General features: G+C 37.3%; 1 long non-coding RNA gene across 1 annotated transcript; it reads left to right on the forward strand.

The window, feature by feature from the left end:
* Positions 1–4,098: 4,098 nt before the first annotated feature.
* Positions 4,099–15,671, forward strand: LOC121107708. The gene is made up of 2 exons (XR_005842055.2): positions 4,099–6,226; positions 13,543–15,671. It is a non-coding gene; the product is annotated as an uncharacterized LOC121107708 (long non-coding RNA).
* The last annotated feature ends 4,205 nt before the right edge of the window (positions 15,672–19,876 follow it).

Raw genomic sequence — 19,876 nt, forward strand, 5'->3', positions numbered from 1 at the left:
GAGAGGCAATACAAGGATTGACCTCTTGTTGAACTCACCAGCCCACGTCAAAGAGGAAAGTCATAGAGAAAATGGGAAGAACAAAGGATCTGAAACTGTTTTAAAACTCTAAAAGCACTTACTCTTCAGAAATTGCACTCAGATAAATAAGATGCCTTATTTTTTATAAAGAAATCAAAATTCCTAGGTTCCAAGAAAAGGGGGAAAGACACAAGTAAAATAATTATCAACATAGTTATTTCATCTGTTATAAGCTACACTTTGTGGACTGTGGTCCCGCTATTAAACAGTACTTTGAAAAGCCCTCCTGATCACCATTTTTGTCACTGGTCACAAAGCAGCAGGAGTTTGAACTGATCCAGGGATTTCACAAAACAAATTGTCATGGGAATTACAAGTGGAATTGCATTCCGCTTCAGAATCGGAGATAGCTCAGACCTGATCCCTACTGAGGTGTGATCAAAAAAGCAACACAAGAAAATATATCCCTGTAGTCAAAATGACAAGTCAATAAATACTGTTTTGATAGTGCATTCTTGTTAGTACTACAACAGTTAAAATTGCTTGTCAGAACATCCTGCACTACACATGGTAACATTCCTCATGTTTGCTTTAACCTGAAGACTAGGGCTGGTCATGGTCTTCATACTAGAGTTATCATTGTTCTGTGTATTCTGGGAGATACATAGAGTATCACATTTTTCCATAATGTACTTGGTACGTTGCTCTTTGAAAATCATCTAGAAAGCATAAAACTATTCCTGTGTTCTCAAGCAAATGTATCACTCCAGCAATAGTAAATAACACAACACATAGCTCAGGGAATTCAATTTCAATTGGATTCAATCTCCTAATTATTTTGCATAATTTCTTGATGTGAAACTTCAATACAAATAGTCAGGGACCTTAAAATCTTTGTAGTAAATAGCAGGGTTATAAGTCTCATGTGGTTATTTCTAGTATTCTTTGAGAAAGAAAGAAAGAAAGAAAGAAAGAAAGAAAGAAAGAAAGAAAGAAAGAAAGAAAGAAAGAAAGAAAGAAAGAAAGAAAGAAAGAAAGAAAGAAAGAAAGAAAGAAAGAAAGAAAGAAAGAAAGAAAGAAAGAAAGAAAGAAAGAAAGAAAGAAAGAAAGAAAGAAAGAAAGAAAGAAAGAAAGAAAGAAAGAAAGAAAGAAAGAAAGAAAGAAAGAAAGAAGGAAGGAAAGAAAGAAAGAAAGAAAGAAAGAAAAAGAAAGAAACATCACCATGACAGGCGAGCTAAAGTATTTGACATAGCATTATATCTGACCAAAATCCAACCACATTTCTAGCTACTGATCAAGAAGAAATTCTATTCTCCTCTGCTTCACAGACATATAATATTTATAATATAATGATATATAATAGTCATCATCTATTTTAGATTGTTTTTATATGGGTAACAGATATTAGAATGCAGCCACTACTTCAATTCAAACTAAGTCATGGTATCTCTGCCTGCGGTAAAATGCAACATGCTTTAGGGTGCCAGGAGAGGAATACCTAAATTGAACATTAGATATAACAGACTTTCATATCATGTAATTAAAAATATACTGTCATTGTTTTTGGAGACGTTCTCCTGTTGGATGCCTTTGTTTTAGAGTATTTCTGGTAACTAACACACTGTGACAGACCATGGAAACTAGGCCAAAATTTTTAAAAAAATTCTCATCCAGAGGCTTGGTGTTTAAAGTGGCTAGGCTTGACAACAAAAAGACTCCTTACCAGACTGCAGATAAACAAGAGCAGACTTAGAAATGCTTTTTTCTTTTCTCTCATCCAGCAGTGATCTAACTCCCAGCACTCAGTGCACAGTAGAAACTCACTTTCTCCTTTCCCAGGAGAGACTTTGTTTTTTCTCTTTGTTCAACACATGAAAAAAAATAAAAAATCAGGAAGAAATTTCTTTTAGTTCTATTTCAGCTGTGGTTGGTCCAGTAGGAAAATTAACCAACACGCTTGTAAAAGCTGTAAAAACTCCCCTGATCAACATAGGGAAGTTAGGCTGTAGTCATGCCTATACCTAGCATCATTTCTGCTTATCCAACGAGAGCTTAATGCAAGAGGCAGTAGAATGCAACAGGAAACAGATTGCCTGTTTTCTATAAGAATTTTCCTCCTGCTAGGACAGCACATGAAGCCATGCCCTGGGCCTAGAGTTTGTGTTCTTCTGCTGTGCTGCAGCCCCCTGAGCCACTATGTAACCTCAGTGTAAGTCATCATTGTCCTTTTGCTTTTTTCAAGTGTAGTGAATTTGGACAATCAGATACTCCTGACAATACCCAGAACTCCTTCTTCTTCAATCGTAACCTGATCTGAGAAGTATCAGAACAGTCTGGGAGTTCTGGAAGTGTATGGTTGGGAGAAAATTCCAGAATTGCCTCACCTGAAATATGGCTAAAATGCAAAGTTTTCTGACTAAAGTAAATTATCTCAAGGTCAAATAAGGGTCCTAAGAAAAGAGCCCCTTACACTCTCAAAGCCCACAGTAGTCTATGATGTCTCCTTGAGCTGGGATACATCTGAGGGTAGGCTTTTTTTTGAGGCGCCTTTTGAAGTAGAAGAGTCCTTTATAGGATAATATCCCATCATCCACTGAGGGCCAATGACGAGGGGGGAGAGTAGTTCACCAAATGGGAGAAGTTCCTTGCATGCATGACTAAGTTTAGAAATCTCCCCTTAGAATATCTTGTGTGTTAAGTTTCAGGTGAACCTTGCTATTCTTAAAACTTTAAGTCACTGTATTTGATTGTAGTAAGCTCCATTGAATCGTTCTGTTAAAATAGCTATTGATTGAGTTCTGATTAAGTGCTACTAAGAATCATGCAATTCTAACCCTGTGTCATGGTTTTATGATTTTTGATTACTGGTATTCCACATCATAACATCACATAGTGCACTGGGAGTTAAAGAGTTAATGTTCCAGTTCCAGGTGCCTGTCTGGAAGAGAAGAACTACATACCCCAGGGGGCTTTGCAGTCAGAGAGGAGATATAACCTCTGGCAAGGTCACCTGATGGCCCTTTTTTTTCCTTAGTCTCTCCTCCCTGTTGCTCATCCTGACCGCACACATCACCTCAGCACAACTGTAAGGCCTACAGCTTTCAGATACTCTCTCATTATATTTGATTTATTTGCTTCAGTTCTAATTATATTGTATTATAGTGTGTTATCTTGCATTCCAATACCTTATTTAGAAAATTAGCTTGTTTCTTCTCAGATCACTCAGATCGTTGCTGCTGTTTTCAATTATTTTGGGGTCCCCTGTTTCCCTTTCCTGAAGGCATGGATTTTGCAAAATCCCTCCACCCCACTAGTCACAGAACCGGGCTGAACCAGCCTGTAAACTGTTGACACCCTGTGATATACTGTAAAAGTATTAATAAACCCAAAATCACTGCTAAAACTAGAATTATGTTCAATCAATCCACCACACCTGGAAAGCCAAAATATACATACATTTTAAATTAAATCCTTTGAGAATGAAGAAAGAATTGAACCTGGCTTTCAGTATATAAGATACAGATGAGTACAGTAGAATTATTCTATTACATTGCTTTGTGAAGAACCCAGATGGAGAGGCGTATACTCATTATTCTCTGAGAACACCAGTAGATAGGCATGGACTATAGACATGGATATGCTTTTCTCCTGGACCCCAGGTACCAATATTTCTTACCTGAAAAGAACCAATGCTATTCAGGAAACTTTTCAGTGAAACTGAGATTGTGTGATGAAGAGATTGAAAGGTTTGGTCCAGGTTAGCAATAGGGCACAAATCCCTGTCACTCTTTGCCATTCATTGTAAGAGGATGTTGATCCAGCCATGAACTGAATGTCGATCCATTCTTGAATAAGAGTGGGAAAATTTTAATAAACCACAGTTCATTAAAAATACTGACTCTCATTACTATGTTGGTGCTATAAAGGTATTATCAAATGAAATAGTAACAAGAAACATTATTTCTCATCAGAATCATTAGACTACAGATTCTCTAGGCTTAGATCATAGAATCATAGGATGATTTGAGTTGAAAGAGACCTTAAAGACCATCTTGTTTCAACCTTCTGCAATGGCAAGGGACACCTTCCAGTATATCAGGTTACCCAAAGCCCCATCCAGCCTAACCTTGAACACTCCCAGGGTTAAGGCATTCACAGCCTCTGTATGCAAACTGTTCCAGTGCCTCACCACCCTCATATTGAAGAATTTCTTTCCAATGTCTAATCTAAAACTACTCTCCCTAGATTAAAAGCTATTCCCTCTTGTCCTATCACTTAATGCCTTTGTAAAGAGTTCTCTCTGGCTTTCTTGTAGTCCCCTGTTTTAGATACTGGAATGTCATTATCAGGTCTCCCCCAAGCCTTTTTTTCTCCAGGATGAACAGCCCCAGCTCTCACCCTGTCTAGATTTGAATCCAAACCATGTTACTAAGTCCCTGCCTAGAGGAGAACAGATTTAGATTTTTTTTCCCCAGGAAATTAAAAAGATTAACAGAGTTTCAGTCATAAATCTAGCCTCATACTTGGTAACAGAACTATAGGATATGTTTAAAGTGTTCAGATTCAGAAAACTTAACATACTCTTAAGCAAACTCCCATCTTTAAAAATAGAGTAAATCTTTAACTGATATCTTCATAAATCTCACATGTTCATATTTGTGTTTTTATTTGGGATTGAAAACACTGATGAAACCATATAGAGCTCTAACTGAAAATTACCACTTACCTTTGGCAGCAGGACTGCATCTGCAGACTATGCTGAAATGCTGATGTACATGTCCCTGACTCATCCCATTTAAAAATAATACTGAGGGTTCTGGCAGATGTCTTGTAGCAGCTTCCAGTGGTTATTACAATATAAAGGTGAGCAACTGCCTAAACACAGAACCCAATTGCTGACAGCTGATAGGAATAATTGTTGGAGCAAATCTTTGAATAGTGGGTCTTAGAATATAAACTGTCGTGCCCAATTTCACTGACTGACAGTTTTTAGTATTTGAGTAGGTAAAGCACTGTGAAAATTCTTCACTTCATAAGCATTTTGAAAGTGATTTTTGACATATAAACTTTTGGCAGCAATTTTCAAGGGGGTCATCTAAAATGACTGATACAGTAGTTAGTGTGATGCAGGCATAGCACATTTAACAGTCACTGAGCTTCGAATATGACACAGTATGATCCTAATTACAGCACTGCTAGCAAGGCATAAAGAAGTTGCTCATAGTGCTTGACATGTATTTTATGACTATGAAAAAAGAAAGACTTCAACTAGTAAAATTAGGACAGAGCACAAAGCTTTGCTACATTTTACAGATAAGAAAATGACATTTACTGGCATGAAAAAGATGTTGAAAAGGGAAAATAAGGTAAATCCCAACTTGGGTTGTTTTTGGGGATTCTGAGTTATATATATTCTAAATTATGTATAATCTATATGTCACAAATGTCACAAAATATTTACAGCATATTGCAGTTTAGGTTTTCCTACATGCTAAGAAATATGGAAGTTGAAGCAACAAGATTTGGATTCTGGGGCCAGCTCCCATGCCAAAATTCAGTGGTGTGAGGAATTGCTTCTGTTAGGTGTTCTCTTATTATAGCAATGGACATTATTTATATCAAGAGTGACCTTGGCTCTATGGTTTTAATTCTGTTCCACTGATGGCTTTTCACTTGAACTGCTCAATTCACATGGACCTGATGAGTCATTTTTGTGAATACTTTTACAGCTACAAAATGGCTAATTAAATAGCTGTGTAAAATTCTTCCTGGAAATATTCTTTCTGAAGGGAATCTAGTGAGCTTTCTTACTGTGTTTTGTACACGTATGCAAAGGGTGAGATCCAGAAAAATTACCTTTGGCATAAGACCTACAGAAAATATTTCAGATCTGACCTTCTTTTCCCTAAAAAACATCCCAATCAGTTTTCTGCACCATTTCTCTATTTTTTAAAATTGATAGCACATTTTCTTATGTGCAATTAAATTTTAAAGGATAAATATTTGTTTAGAACAGATTTTCAGTTGTTTTCTTTTTCTCCTCTTGAATTTACTATTCAAGCCTCTGTCTTCTATTGTCATTTTTTCTTCTTCACCTTTTAGAAAAAGAAACATTTTACATCCCAGATTCATGAATCCTTCTGAGGCATGATGTTTTAAAGCTGGGCTGGTGGACCTGAAGTCATGATGATCAGCAAAGTACAGGGTTTGTATCTTTCTGTTTTATCTTAATTCTTCATGTTTATATTTGCAGTTAGTTTTTTGAGATTCAGTGAAAATGTAAGTAATTGTCTTGTTTTCTTTTTGTTATCGATATATTTTTTTAAGTGCTCTTGTTTTCTGTACTGAACTTCCTCCCTGTTACTGGTTGGCCCAATTATTTCTTATATAAATGGGATGTCAGTATTGTTAAATTGTTAAATTAGATTGTTGTGGAAAAGCAGCTGCAGTCTTCATTCTTTTGCATGAACACTTCTGCTTGCTCTGCCAGTAATCTCGAGGGTGCTGCCTAGTGCTTGCTGTTCTGCACAGACCACATGTAGGCGTATGTGTACATCCATGTCGTACATCTCCATGGGCTGGCCTAAGGGTCAGGAAGCTACTTGAGAAAGTAGCAAAAGATCACAGCAGCATTTGAGCGTTGATATGACTTCAGTTTGCTATTAGGGGATTAAAGTCTTGCCCAGTGAGCAAGAAAATTCAACAACAGAGAAAAGATGAGTATGAATCGCTTCAACTGGCAAATTGCAGTAGAACAGTCAACAGAAGAGGTTTCCAGTCTACTGAAAACCAGTAGCTCAGTTGCAAAATGTCTGGTACTGATGTTAATTTCTAAATGATATTATCTAAAGTCATCAGAAGGATTCATTCATTTTGAGCCTAAAATGAATATTTAGCAGTCTCAGTCCCACAGTGATGACAGTGTTTCCTAGAATTGCAGTGTATTATTTCTGATGTGGTAAAGAGTGGGCTAAATTATCTCGCAAGTCCTCCTTAGACCAAGTTTCCCTACCATTTAATTTGAGCTAGTATAACTGCTTAATTCACAAGTTTGGAGACCTGCCCCTACCAGAGCCACCCCACTGGGACAAGAGCCAGTTTTGCACCAGTCACTTGACATACACCCTTATTTCTTCAAAACAAAATAAAGAGATAAGCCAATAAAAGAGACACAGACTGAACAGGATATTCAACAAAGCTAGGAATTGGGGCCCTAAATTATACAGCAACAAACTCTGGTATGAGACCAGACTGGGGCTGTGTCCTCCAGGGTCAGCAGTGAGCCTTTCTGCCACACATCACAGGCAGAAGCAGTCTTTCCTGCAGCAGGCAACACAGGCAGAGAGTAAGCAGCCCCTCTCTTTCCAGAAGGTATTAGGAAATTTTGCCATACCTTAATGCTGGAAAGGTGACATCATTTTTTTCTCTCAGAAATCTCCAGAAATCACACAAAGTGCCAGGGGCTCTGGACCTTATGGTTCTGAGATGCCTCCTGCCTAGAGATATGCTTCAACCAGCAAAATCTAGACTTACATGACATATGAGATGGTTTCACCTTCAGACAGTGTAAAATGGACTTTTAAATTTGTTTCATTTTTTTATACTTTTAGATCCACAGTCAAGATATTAACACATTCAAGCCAGATTAGACTGGGAAACTTTGTAATACATACTTTTTAATTATATTCTTGATTGCAAATCAAGCGTACTTCTTCAGCCATAGCAACAAGAAGTCCTAGCCATGAACCAGGCCATTGTGCAAACAAAACACAAAAAGATGCTCGTTCCCAAACATTAAATCCTAAATGAAAATATGGAGGGAGGCATCAAAACTGAATTTTAGGAAATTGAAAGCCAAACACAGTGCTTACCATATATACAAATATACATCATGTGGAATAATATACATAATTGCTAAAGAAAACCCTTTACCATTTTAAAATTTCAAATTGAGATTTTTTTTAATTATTTTTCCACTCCAGGGTGATCCATGAGGTTAAGTTGTATTTCAATGATCTGATTGATCCAGAATATCTGAAATATCATGACATGCCGTGCAACCTATTAAGACCAGGATCCAATGTGAGCATGGATAAGCAAATCAAAAGAAAGCTGTGCCAGCTACACAGAAGCTGCATGAATGAGATCTGTGTATCTGAAAAGCTCATGGGAAGGATAAATTATTTCAAGATTGATTTAATGGAAAGACACAGGTTGAATGATTATTCTCATTTCCAGTTCTCTAAAATGGGGACAACATTGACCCATGAATTTTCCTGAAGTGATTGACATAGAAAGAAAAGTGAAAAAATCAACTTAGAAATAAATAAATAAATAAATAAATAAATAAATAAAATGCACAATTCCATCCATACTAAAGAACTGCAGTATTTTGTTTTTCAACAATTGCACTAAACTTGGTTAAGGGAGAAAAAACTAAATACAAAAATTGAAGCATTTCTGGTACCAAAAATTGTAAAAATTGATACCATGGATCACAACCCATAAATATTTGAATCAGCATGTTTATTTCACAGATCCAAGTGAGATCTGCAGCGTAGAGGGCCTGCAGGATTCTTCAGAAGGAAGCCTGACAGGTTGTCACTGACACAGGAGAAAGATAAAAATTATGCCTTTTATGTCTTCATAAATCTCAATATCAAAAAATCAAAAATTATGTCTTTTATGCTCAAACCGCATTACAGCTGTAGTACTCAAAAACAAAGCCTGTGCCTACATGAATATATCTGTTTCCACTTTCACATCTCTCAGAAAATCCTGAAACTTTATTTTATAACACAAATAAATAATACAACTGTTAAAATTTTCAATTATATTTTAATGTACTATGAGGGGCTGCACTGAAAGTAATGCTTCCTATGTTATTATCCTGTGTGCATCAGTTCCTCCCTCCCCCACGGGACCTCATGGGGCCAGGGCTCAGCACTTCAACTCACACCCCACAGTCTGTCGCATGATGTAATGATATGAAATAGTGATAAAACCAGGACAGTTATGTTGATCCATGACATCAGAGGAAGATGCTGGTGGTATGACTGTAGAGGTTGAACCTTCCCACCAATATTCTGTTACATTTCGTTACCGTGTGACAGATGGCAGCAGAGGGGCAGCCTGACACAACAGTGTTGGACATGGAAGTGCGTGTGAAGCAAAGGTGTGTCACTGAATTCTTCCATGCAGAAAAAATGGCACCCACTGACAGTCATTGATTCTTGTTGAACATTTATAGAGACCAAACAGTGGATGTGAGCACAGTGAGGCAGGGGGTGGTGCATTTCAGAATTGGTGTCAGCAGCATGTAAGACAAGCCATATTCCAGATGGCCATGCAGATGTTCACAAGCACAGCATGCAGGCTCTTGTTCATCACTGCTAAAAGTGCATGGCTAATGATGGTGACTATGTTGACAAATACTGTTGTGTAAGTGAGAGTTTGTTCTGTCAAATAGTGTTCTTTTGCTCTTCGTATCTTCTGTAATTTCCATGGAAATAAATAGAAGACATTACTTTCAGAGTGACCTATACATTTGGTTCATACCATGTGGCTGAAAAAAAAAGAAATCTCTTGTAGATTCTGTGAGCAGCACATGATGGAAAGGATGTAATTTAATGCAGAAAGAAATAAAAATGTTGCCCGTGCAATTTGACCTAATCAAGATCAATCCTCAATTCAGATACTCATTACTACACAGAAATGCCATCTAATTTTTTCATATATTTTTTTAATACTTGAGATAAAATGAGTTTGAGTATCAGCATCTACTACAAATGGGCACTTGATGCATATTGTTATATGTGCTCTTAGAATATAATTGGTGGGTACTTCTTCGTGAGATCAGCTTTTGGTGGGGGCTTAATTTTTGTTTTTTTGGTTTTTTTGCTTTCTTGCTTGCTTGCTTTAAACAGCCACCAAGCAATTTCTCTTGTGAAAACACCTCCTCCTTTCTGGGTTTATGAGGTTTACATACCCAACTCCCTCTGCAGGCACGGAGCTGAGCCCCATGCCGCTGCTCAGGGACAGTGGCTGCCCATGGGTAGACAAGGGCAAAGGGAGAGAGTGTAATGCCTGGCATGACCCCATTTGCAGTGGGTGGGAGTGGGTGGCAGGAGTAGTCCTTGGCTTTTTCCTGGAACAGGTAGCTGATAAGCTGTCGTTCAGCTTCGTTGGCAAAACCATTCAGGAAATAAATGGGAATGAGAGCTACGTGCAAAAGTTCCCTGGTTGAAGAGCTCTCTTCAGCTGCTTCCACTGACCAAATCATGGATTTCAAGCCTAGAACTTAAAATGAAGAGCTTGTCTTTCGGTAGGCAATGTATCTGTAAAGCAGTGGCTTCTCTTTTCTCTTTTTTTTTCTCTCTCTCTCTTTTTTTTTTTTTTTTTTTTTTTTTGATACCTTCATGCTTTCCAATTAAAATATGGCTTTAGGCTGGCCTTAATTGATACATAATGAGAATGAGAAGTTTGTCACGTTATCATCCTCTCTGGGGCCAGTCAGGCGGTGACTTATTTGACTCCTTTCCTCTTTTAACTGGTAAAAGATCAGTCTGAGAGCTGTGAGACTGACTTTCTCCATTACCGACTAACCTGCCAAAAAGGAAGCAATGTCATATCACATCACTAGGTCATGAACAATTTCTTTATGGAAAACCAGATTTCCAATCCCACCTCAGGAGAGTTCACCTTTTCTTCAAGAGTTCCCACAAATGTCATAGCACTGTTCTTTTTATTCCAAAGGATGACAGTGATTTTGAAATCACTATTTGAGTATTGAATTTCTCTTTTCATAATAATTAAATTTGTCATTAAAACAGATTTATAATGCCCACATAGCTAATTTATATTCTATATTAGGAACTCTATTGTGACTCAAACAGTTTGTGTTCTTGAGGTTGGGGTTTTTTTGCTGTTTTTCTTTTTGTGAAATTCCTTTCTTGCTCTGTGGAGGCAAGCACAGACTTGTAATAATTATGTAGCATTTCATTCTACTGTTGATCTGTGCTCAAAACTCCCACTGATATGCAGGATCGAGTACATCTTTGCCAGATAGGATTTTTCCAGACTAACACCTTAAAATTTCACAATGCTATGTACCACCTTAATTGTGAAAGGAACAGTGAAATTTCACTGTAAGCTCAGATTTGTTGATTAAATCCTCAGCAAGACAGCCCAGGGAAGAATGATGCAGGATTCCAGTGCATGGTTATACACAGTACCTTCTCCCCCTCCTAACGCATCTAGAAGCATTATCGAGCCATATCTACCGACATGACAACTAGTGACATTGGCCTGACTTGCTAAAACAAAGGAATATTTTACTTTCATGCTTATTTACTTTGTCTGCCTGTCAGCCTGTCAAACAGCAGCCATCTGTGACTATAAGAAAAACTCGTCCCCTGATCAAAGCAATGAAATACAGTGAGCAGATTGGTAGTAACAACAAAGTGATGATTATGAAGGTCCCTATAATCTAATACAACCACCTGTGAATTTTCTGGATTGAAGTGAGAGTGAGAGTAGTTCAGCAGGTGCCTGTATGCTGAAAGACCAATACAGCTGAAAAAATAATTGGTCCCTTTGAGTTCACATGACTCCAATCTTCTTTTTAAGCAACACTGTCTTTTTCAGCAAGCTCCACAACAGGTACCAAGACTATCCTTCTTTTAGTTTTTTATCATATTGGTCTGTTGTGGTGAGCGTGATCCCTTGACACTATTTGTTTGATCCCAAAGTCATTGGAAAAGAAAGGGCTTCTTCACCTTCCTGTACATTTTTGCTGTGTATAAGACACAATTTGTGCTAAAAGAAAAGGATTTTCTTCCCATACCAATGTACTGAATTACCTTTCCTGATGTATTAATATTTTTCAGTCATGTCACCGGGTGAGATATTCAGTAACTGAAGTTATCCCAGCTCTGTTTACATTTCCTTCTGTAGCATTCCTTCTGTCCTTTTCACCCTTTCCAGATGCCTTCTTAGTGTCCTTTGCTTTCTTACAACCCATGATGGCAATGAAAAACCCAATAATTATTTCAGTTAATCACAATTAGTTGAAGTTACTATAAATGACAACAGCCATCAATAGCAAAAGAACCCATACATCTCACTGATGTTCTTTCCTCCTGGAGAAAGAGAAAGAGGCACTCCGGGGTGCAGTTCTCTACCGTATAATCACTTTCAACTGCAATGCAGTTGTTTACATCGCCTGAATAGTACCTGACAAGGACGCTGCAGACCTAATTCTTCCTGCACACTGTTCTACCCCAAAGGAACAGACAGGCCACCAAACAGAAAACCAAACAAGCAATGCAAACCCAAGGCCAGGATTACTTTCTGCTTTGGATGAACAACTCATGCTTTTGGGACACTATCTATGGTGACCTGAGAGAATCAATTCCTTGCTTCCATCAATGGCAAAAGCCACAACGTAACAGTGACTTTTGATTTACCTGTTGCCTATACGACATCAATAATGAGCATGGTATCTGTGGCCCACATGCCATTTTCCAAGGAAGGAGATTCCACATCTCTTCTTGGAAAACTTGTTTAATAGTAATTCTTCAGTAGAAGACCTGAGAATTCCTCTGTTGAACAATAACCACGCCACATCTAACATACAGATACATAGGATCTGTGTAAAGAGGGAGCACAAATAAAGCAGGTATCCAGATTGAGGAAGACCTATACATATTAAAAACACATAGCTCAATGAAGATTCAGCTTCATTAATTTGGAAATGTCACATCATGTATCACTGCATGATTAGCTACATAACTCCAAGATAGCTTACCTCACAGAGACAGTCCAACATGTTTAGTTTTGAGGATAGCTGAGCTTTCTCTCCATCTCTGCTTAAACACATACTTCACGTCTCCAAAGTATAATAAATAGTCAGTACTCGTGCCTTGATGGTCTCCAGGACTGTGTTTTGAGTCTTTAGCCTTTCTCTCAGTCTTAACCAACTACTCTTGAGCCCACAGGACTAAACACATCACTAACATATGTGAAATGAGATCTACTCAATGCCAATAATGATATCTGAGTCAACAAATAAACTGGAATTGGCTGACAGATACCATTATGCCCTTCATACCTTACTTAATCCATGTTGTTATGTTTGATACGCAAAGCAATAAACAATTCTTAATTGATATTTGAATTGCATGTGTAAGCCTAACAATAGCAGTTTGTGTACAGTACTGACTAATACTTCACACCAGAAAAAAAAAAAAAAGACCAAAAAAAGTAAACCCATCTGCATGTCTGTGGCCAACAATAATTGTCACTCTGAAAGCTGTAATAGATGGAAAATAAACAAACACTGAGTGATTTTTTATTTTTATTTTTTCATGAGCCAAGGACCCTGGAAAGGCAACACGGGACTCTTTTCCATTAAGTCTCTAAACAGCAACTGTACTGCATTCCTATATCACTTCACATAGTTTCCAGTTTTCAGTTGCACAAAATCAGAAGTGGTTTTTCTGTTTTTTCTTTTCCTTTCAGAACTGAGAGTCTGTGTTGAAGAAAGCCATTGGATCAAGACTTTCAGAGATTGAACTGTCTTCGTATTTAAAAAAGTGTCCACCTTAAAGCCAAGATTAAGGTCTCGGGCAGGGCCGGATTCAAAGGATTCAGTGGATACATATCATTCTGGGCTGGTTGTGTGTTACAGATAAAAGTTTATTTGCCATGAAGACAGTAGATTTTTCTGGGCAGAACACACAGCCAGAAAAGATGAGCAGATATTGAATTTCCTTATTGGTTTTGTTAGTTAAAAAAGAAAATTGGATTGGTTACACCCATATGGTATTTTGCATAATGTATTTATAATGTAATTATATTTATTAATGATATATGAATATTGCTATTAAGGTTCATATTTACAGATTAAAAAAAAATCTTCATTAAGTTATCTTTCAAAGAAAATCCCCATGAATAATCTCAAAGTCAAAAATGTGCTCATGGAAACAAGTGAGATATTATTTCACCCTTGTATTTCTTCTCATCCATATATACACCTTTTTAAACAACATGTGTCATGTCTGCACTCAGCAGTGACGCGGAAACCAGAGGCTAAAAGCTCTGGAATAAGAAACAGCCTGTGTTAGCAAATAGCCCTGAAACTAGTACAAAGGGAGAGTGCTCCCAAATGCAAACTTCTGCATCAGAATTGTGTGCTGCACCATTAATGGCCCTGATCAGCATTAACTGTGGCTCTGCTCTAAGGTGTAAACCTCAAATGGCAAGGCAAACAATGCCCTGAAGACTTCATAACACTGAGAGGTCAACTGGTCAGCACAGCAATAAAGGACACATAGTAAGTTACAAATACAGAGCAGTGAAACGTGACTGTGTTTCTTTTCGTCAGTCCTTTCCTTTACCAGAGGCATCTAAAGGTAATGCAAAAGCAATTGAAAACAAAATAATCAAGAGATCACTCTGGCAATCTTGAGGTAAGATCACTGTTTCCAATTATTTTCCTCACAGTAAAACTGGGACAAGGAGAGAGGGTTTGCATAGGCTTTATTTACCAGACCTGCTGTTCAATACAGTCCTGGTGGAAGGAATTATTGCTAGCAGAGCATATCACAGCCACCCAGCTAAGTACACCTATGCTGCAAGTTCAGTACATACCAAATCAAGGACTGAAGAAGAGCCAAGCTACCTTTTCTGATGAGCTGTATTTTATGCTCCTCAACTGCAATCTACTAGCTCCACAGTCCAAATTCCAGTATGTACCAACATTATCTGCCAAGTGCTAGAAAAGTTTAGAACAGCTGAGGAAAAGCTCAAACAGTGAACAGCACTAGGTATTAGTTACACAAGCCTGATATTCCTTCATTGCTGAGCACCAAAAGATCCCAGTTGTTGGCAGCCAGAGTTTTTTATTTCTTTTCATAGAAAATGGTTGACAGTAATTCTACCTACAGCTAAGCTGCTTCAGGAATAAGTACCAAAAGGAGATGAATGGCACACAGACTTCGAGCTGGAAGCTGAGGTGAGCTATATAGAACAGAAAGAAGATATTGAAGGTCATGCTCTATGGTTATCAGTACACTTTCTGAATAGCAACACAGAAATAGAAAAAATCATTTGAAATCAAGATTTCTTTAAAACAGGAAAGAGGAACAGTGAGGCACTTTTATATCTTGGTATCACTCTAATAAATTCTACTGCAACATACAAAAAGAAACATTAAGATGCAATTCTACTTTGAATGTATGCATATAATTGGCTCAAATATTATCCATAGTAAAACCAAGAGGAAACACTGACATTAGTATGACCAATATTTCATACAGCATGTGCTAAATAGGTAACATACTCACTTGACCAAATATGTATGTGAATATTGTAACATCACGGTGAATTCTTGCATATTAATCTTATATTGTTGAATCCTTGCATCTTAATCTTATATTGTTATCCTTCTAGGTTTTTTGTTTGTTTGTTTGTTTGTTTTTGTGGGTTTTCCTTTTGTGTTTTTGTTAGTTTTCTGTTCTTTTTTTATTATTATTATTCTTAAGATCATGCCATTTCTCATTACCAGAAATTTGAATACTCTTATGATTTTGATTAAAATCTTCTTAGAAGAAATAAATAGGATGCAGTAGGCTGAAGAACTATAGAAACTAGTGTTCATTATTTTTCTTGCTTTGTATTCTGATAAGGTGATTGAATGACCCCAAAGCTGAAATGCCATAATTGGTTGACAAAAAGAGGCAATAATTAAGGAGTATCTACCTCCCATTTACCCAGGAAGGGGACAAAGAATATATTCTTTTCTCATATGCAACATGTCAATGTCATATATTTCAAATATCAGTTGTATCTCTTTCATTAGTATTTATACCTTTTTACAGCACTGAATTCACTAGAAACCTAGATCCTTTTATTACCGTACTGCAGCTCTTAAAGTCTTACTTTTATATATGCTCAGGTCCTTCAACATTATTATATTTCTGTTGCCGTATTCCTTCCATCCAGTAGACACAGGTGCAGTGTTTTTAATCAGTGTTTACCATTGCAGCACCCGTAAAAAAACCACTAATTGTGCATATAAAAATATCTGATTAAGAATTACAGAAAACTTGTCTTTTACAAAACGTAATTTTGTGAGTGAGTGATTAAAGTGAAGATATTATTAGCTGTGTGAGAAAATATTTATCTTTCTATTTCATGTGAGTATTCTCATCCTATTGTAATTTCCAAATGATATGGCATAGGACTTCCATTGCTGCCATTAATGATTTACCTGTTTTAAACTGAAAAACTATGACTGCTTCATTTGTTAGATTACATAGGTGCAACATCTGTGGCCAGTCTGTCTGCATAAATGAAATATATTTTCTGATATTATGTCATATTTTGCCTTCATAACTGAAGCTGAATGAAAGACAGAAAACGGCCCCAATGCCTCCAAGCTTTGGAGCATACAAACAGATTGAGAAGGGTATCATCTGCACGTGTTACTGCAGCAGCCTTCTCTTTGTTTTCAAACTCAACTCGGATTCATTCCAAAATATCCAAGTCCAAACCTAATTTCTGGCACAACCTGCAGGATCAAATATGTCTCCTTGGCATTCACTTGCTATGAGAAAGCCTCAAAAGGACAATGAATGACAGCCAAACTGATTATCAGTTTCAGTGAGTGAAGGTCAGCAAGTGTAACATCTGCCTTGCTGGTGCTTGCCTACATATTCATGTGCAACTTTCTGCTCATCCAGAGGTCACAAAAACTCACAGAATGAACAAGATCCCAGAGGATACCTCTGTTTCCTTAGACACAGTGACAGATTTTTCTCTTACATTTGGGTAAGGGAATTTTTGGTAAATATGACTGACAGAAGTAGCTGCATGGGTCAAAATCACCCCTTGGATATTTTTAAAATTTGATTATACAAAGATCAGGAAGAGAAGAATGGCCAACAAGGCACAGGAATATTTATTCTATCCTTTACAGTATATGCTGACTCATTAAGCTAAGGAAAAAGTGCTGATATTTTCACAGAACCTTTCCCATTGAACAAAAACAAACAAATGAAAAAAAAATGCTGTCTCATCATGTAATGTAAATTAATATAACTCTGATTAACTTTGAGTATCTGTCCATCAGTCTATATAAAATCACATCTTCAGAATGTCAGCCATGCAGTTGAGTGAGTAATGTCCAAAATAAATCTGAAATGCTATTGAAAGTGCACTGTTTCTTCTCCCACGATATAGGGGAGTGATCTTGTCATACCATGAACAACTTTAAAAAATGCTCATGAAGTGCAAATTATTTTTTTAATCAAATATTACACTATTTGGATGAGTCCAGTGCTAAATTTTAAATCCTGAAAGGATAACTAAGGGTTCAGAGATAACAACCTCTACAGAGGTCAGATTCATTGCTCTGGAAATCTGGAACCTTGGGAGTTGTAGGAATAAAATCATAGAAAGAAGGAAAGAAAGAAGGAAGGAAGGAAGGAAGGAAGGAAGGAAGGAAGGAAGGAAGGAAGGAAGGAAGGAAGGAAGGAAGGAAGGAAGGAAGGAAGGAAGGAAGGAAGGAACAACAGAATTAGATATTTTTGCACCTGACACCCATTAGATTTATGTTTTGATCATTTTAGTTTCAAAAAATATTTTTTTGTTTGTTTGTTTGGAACAACATTCTGGAAGTTATCTAAAGAATACTCCCTTTCATAAACCAAATAGAAATAACTCAGTGCATCTGCCTCCAAGTAACCTCAAGTAAATCAGTTGTCATGATACAGGAAACCAGATGTGAATTCCAACATCGTAGCAGTGGAGCTGAAGTGGCTGAGGTGGAACTGCTCTCTAATGGGTACATTTTCCATCATACAGTTGCAAAACCGTTGCATACTTGCACAGACTCCTCAGCACCCTAACAGTGACAAATATCACCAAGAAAGGTGACCATTGCAAAGAGCAAAAAAGACTACGGGTTTCTCACTACATGTATTCTAACAGTCTTCATCTTCCTAGATCTATTGTTCTCATTTTTGTTTTTGTTTTCCCATGTTTTCTCAGTATTTATACTAAACAACAAAACTAAGAAAAAATGTTGATCATCAACACAGGATATAAATGTTTAAGACTCTTGATGTTTATTCTACAAGCACTGAGACTAAGTCACACTTGTTAACTAAAATTGAATGTTTAACAGCTAGAAAAACTTCATATTTCAATTTGACATTTTAAGTGAAACACAGAAGTACATGTAAGTGCAATTAGAGTGTTATAAAAAAAAAAAAACACCTGTGAAAGGCAGAAACAAAAGAAGGCATTAGTGTGTAAAGTAATTCTAGTAGGTAGGTTGGAAAAATTAGTTTCATAGCAATGACTTAATTCAACATGTGCCTGAGGCAACAGCAAAAAAGGTTAAATTTCCTTTCTCAATCAAATTTTATATTCTTGCAGAAGATGTTATTTCATATTCTTGTGTTATATTAATTAAACACAACAGAACCAGGAGATATCAAGACCCGCTATTAGTACAAGCTGGGGAATGTATGGATGGAGTACAGCCCCTCCGAAAAAGACTTGGGAGTACTGGTGAAAGGGAAACCAGACATAAGCTAGCAACTTGCTCTTGAAGCCCGGTATGCCAACTGTATGCTGGGCTGCATCAAAAGAAATGTGGCCAGCAGGTCAAGGGAGGTCATCCTGCCCCTCTGCTCTACACTGGTGAGACCTCACCTGGAGCTCTGAATCTAGATGTGGAGTCCTCAGTACAAGAGAGACACAGATCTGTTGGAGCAGGTCCAGAGAAGGATCACAAAAATAATCCAAGGGATGGAACACCCCCACTATGAGGATAGGCTGAGAGAGCTGGGACCGTTCAGCCTGGAGAAGAGAAGGCTCCAGGGAGACCTGATAGCAGCCTTTCAGTACCTAAACGAGAATTATAAGAAAGGAGACAGACTATTTAGCAAGGACTGTTGTGGTAGGACAAGGGGAAATAGTTTCAAAGTAAAAGAGGGAAGATTTAATTTGGACATAAGGAAGAAATTTTTTACAATAAGGTTGGTGAGGCACTGGCACAGGTTGCCTAGAGAGGCAGTGGATGCCCTTTTCCTGGAGACATCCAAGGTTGGGCTGGACAGGGCTCTGAGTAATCTGATCAAGTTGTAGGTGTCCCTGTTCATTGCAGGGGAGTTGGACTGGGTGGCCTTTTATTGTCCCTTCCAGCTCAAATGGTTCCGTGATTCTATGATTCTACGAGACACCAGCACAAGGTTATATCTCCATCTGCTGTAGACAGACCACGAAACTCATTGCAAGAGATATTCATTCCATAAAATCAGAGTATGCAAAACAGAATTTCTTTTCTTTCTTACCTCAGATAATTTCACTCATATACTGTACATCTTCCAAATGCTCTGATTTAAACTATGAACTTAATACATTAAACACAGGTGTAGCTCTCCATTCACAATGTCCTTGCCACCATCTGTGTTTTAAGAAAATTTTAATTCCAGGCGAAAACATTTTTGTTCTTCATTCACAGTAAATTACTGTATGAATAGCATGAGGGGTGTATTCCTTTAACCCTTATCCTTCAAATAAATTGAGTAGTTTTTATTAATTATTAAATACTATTTGTTATTAATGAACATTCTCTTGTCATTGTCCTGGACTACACAGTGTTTATTAGAGGAAAAAAAACCAAACAAAAAAGAAGAACAAAAAAACCAAAACCAAAAACAAACCAACAACCGTCCCCCTCCCCCCCCCCCCCCCAAAAAAAAAAAAACCTACCATGATTAACATGGATTTATTTATTAGGATAAATGGATTTGTTTATTAGGATAAATTCTAATTAGACCTT

This window comes from Gallus gallus, chromosome 1 (genome assembly GCF_016699485.2).
Source record: "Gallus gallus isolate bGalGal1 chromosome 1, bGalGal1.mat.broiler.GRCg7b, whole genome shotgun sequence".
Lineage (NCBI taxonomy): Eukaryota > Metazoa > Chordata > Aves > Galliformes > Phasianidae > Gallus > Gallus gallus.